Consider the following 3197-nt stretch of genomic DNA (forward strand, 5'->3'; position numbering starts at 1 on the left):
CACACACTACATCTTTATCCACTTATCTGTTGATGGATACTTAGGCTTTTCTAAAGTGGGGAGGGATGGGGAGCAAAATAGATAAAGTGGATCAACTGTACAGTGACCAATGGATACTAAATCTTTGCTGGTGAGCACATTATACGGTACACAGAAGTAGAAATGGCATGTACACATGAAACTTATATAATGTTGTAAATCAATATTGCCTTATTAGAACAATTTTTTAAAATTTTATTTTAAACAAAAAATGTAATCAGGACTTCCCTGGTGGCACAGTGATTAAGAATCCACATGCCATACACACCGAGGAAACCAGATCTGAAAGAGACACTTGTACCCCAGTGTTCATCGCAGCACTGTGTACAATAGCCAGGACATGGAAGCAACCTAGGTGCCCATCAGCAGACGAATGGATAAGGAAGCTGTGGTACATATACACAATGGAATATTACTCAGCCATTAAAAAGAATACATTTGAGAGTCTTCGGGGTGGGCTCGGCGGCACAAGCCGGTCTGCGCGCAGGGCTAGGCGGTTAGCGGCGGCAGCGGCCCTAGGGAGGCCGCGGCGCCATGGCTGGGCGGTAGACGGGCTTGGGCCGGCGAGGCAAGGGGAAGCGGCGTTGATCCGGTCCGCGGCGACCTTCGGCAGGGCCCGGGGGTGGGGCGGCCCGGGGAGGGGGTCGTCTCGGGCAGCGCGGGGCCACGGGGAGGGGCTCGTAGGCCGTCCGGGTGCAGGAGGCCTTGGCCGCCGCGAGGAGCCGCCGCCGCCGGTTGCTGGGCCCCGCCGCCGGGCCGCTCGACGACGACGCTCCCGCGGGGGCCCCGCCTGAGGAGGACGCGGCCGCGGCGGCTGCGAGGCCGCGGAAGGCCGCGGAGGATGGAGGAGCGGAAGGAGGAGGGCGAGGCCGAGATCTAGGAGCACGGGCCCGAGCATTGGTTCTCCAAGTGGGAGCGGCAGTGCCTGGCCGAGGCCGAGCAGGACGAGCAGCTGCCCCCGGAGCTGCAGGAGGAGGCGGCGGCCGCCGCGCAGCCCGAGCGCAAGCAACAGAAGCTGCGGCACCTCTTCCAGAACTCGGCCACCGCCGTGGCCCAGCTCTACAAAGACCGGGTGTGTCAGCAGCCAGGACTTTCTCTGTGGGTTCCCTTCCAAAACGCAGCTACCGCCGTCACGAACCTCTACAAAGAAAGCGTGGATACTCATCAGCCAAGTTTTGATATTGGAATTCAGATTGGCTATCAGCGACGCAATAAGGATGTGTTGGCTTGGGTTAAAAAGCGCAGAAGAACTATTCGTAGAGAAGATTTGATCAGCTTCCTGTGTGGAAAGGTTCCTCCACCACGAAACTCTAGAGCTCCCCCAAGACTGACTGTAGTGTCCCCTAACCGAGCTACTTCAACGGAAACTAGCTCATCTGTAGAGACTGATTTGCAGCCCTTCCGGGAAGCCGTAGCTCTGCATGGTCTTAGTGGTGCAATGGGCAGTATAAGCGTGCGTTCCAGTACCCCAGGCGCTCCTACACATGTAAGCAGCGGATCGAATGCTAGTCGAGGGAGAAATGGACTCCATGATGTCGATTTGAACACTTTCATATCAGAAGCAATGGCACTCCACTTGGACAATGGTGGAACTAGAAAGCGTACCTCAGCCCAGTGTGGGGATGTCATTACAGACTCACCAACCCATAAACGCAACAGAATGATCTAAACTGCAGACCTTTTCCACACCCACCATGCTGCTTGAAAGCCACTTGATCCTCAACATATTACTATTATTGCAAAGGAAACATATGAGGCCATCTTCCATTGTTCACTGTTTAAGACAAGTGAATCCTATAGTGGTTGCCATAAAAAGAAAGTTCTAGGTATTTATAGTAGATGCCTCTTGTAATTATGGCTTTCTTAAAACTATAACCCTAGCAGAGGACATCAGATACCATGTCGTAGGGTCCTCGTAGGCAAACATATATCCGTTTCAAGGCTAAAAGTGACCTTAACTGTATTTATTCTCAAAGGGAAAGGAAATATCAGATGTTTATTTGGTTATAGAATGGTTTTTTGGGGGTGGGGGGGAGGGTCCATTTCCTGCTGTGTTGAGTATTTTGCTTCAACAGTATTGCCAGGTTCCTAAAATTGTCTAAAACACTCGATTTGGCTTCCTCGTCAAATCTCCAGGCTTCCATTTTTGCAGCAGCACAGTACCACGCACCTGGTTTCTCTCTAGTAACAGCGTGCAACTTTGAATTATTATTGAACTGTGTCCTATTTTTTAGTTTTTGAAGCAGTCTATAATTCTGGTGATTGTGTGATGTAAAGAGGTGCTATGATGGTCATGCAATTAATACTTAATACTGAATCAATACACAGAACCTTATTGGATTCACTTTGTGTGTGTTAGTGCTCTAAAACTAGCAATATTAAATTGCCCCACTCCCCCAATTAACCCTATAGGCTTAAAATAATTCATTTTTAAGACAAGTACTACTTCCCAAGCAGGGTACTATCCTTATGGTAAATGTAAACATGTTGACTGCATTCATGGTGACCTGAAGTAGAGAGGTCACGAACTCTTGAGAACAGGCTTCCTTTTTGGTTCAGTATTAGTGAGAGGGAGATGGGTGGTGGGAGAGGCTCAGCATTGTAGTCTTTCATATTTACGTTTTTCATGAATGTTCTGCTTTGTGCAGTTTCCATTGGAATGGGTGAAAGAGAAAGGTCTTTTGTCTGCTAATAATGTGATCCCAATTTAAATAGCAGAACCCAACTCTCCAAATCCCTCTCCTAGAAAGTGCAGTTTGGAATCTCATTCTGGGAAAAGATGGAATCGCATGGAAGTCCTCTAGATGTTAGGTTAGACCTAAATAAAAGTTCTCAATAGATTCCTCTTTTGAGTAAATATAAGACCTCTTGTAGCTACAAAGTTTTAGAGCATGTTTCATCTTCATTTTTAATATCTTGAACTGAATGGTAGTCTTTTTATAGATGAAGAACTGATGTCAGCCTGCCAGGTACTGTAATTTATTCTATCATACTATTATATATATATATATATATATATATATATATATATATATATATATATATCTCAAGTAGGACAGTGAAAATGTTTCCTTGCAAACTTACAGTTCAGTATCAGTTACTTCCTGTTTTTTATCCTTTAAAGACTATTATTGCAAATCAGTGTAAGGGTTTTTCCA

General features: G+C 47.0%; 1 pseudogene; it reads left to right on the forward strand.

The window, feature by feature from the left end:
• The first annotated feature begins 865 nt into the window (after positions 1-865).
• On the forward strand, positions 866-2383 carry LOC139038439 (HUWE1-associated protein modifying stress responses 1 pseudogene; annotated as a pseudogene).
• Positions 2384-3197: the final 814 nt, after the last annotated feature.

Source organism: Odocoileus virginianus, chromosome 15 (assembly GCF_023699985.2).
Source record: "Odocoileus virginianus isolate 20LAN1187 ecotype Illinois chromosome 15, Ovbor_1.2, whole genome shotgun sequence".
Lineage (NCBI taxonomy): Eukaryota > Metazoa > Chordata > Mammalia > Artiodactyla > Cervidae > Odocoileus > Odocoileus virginianus.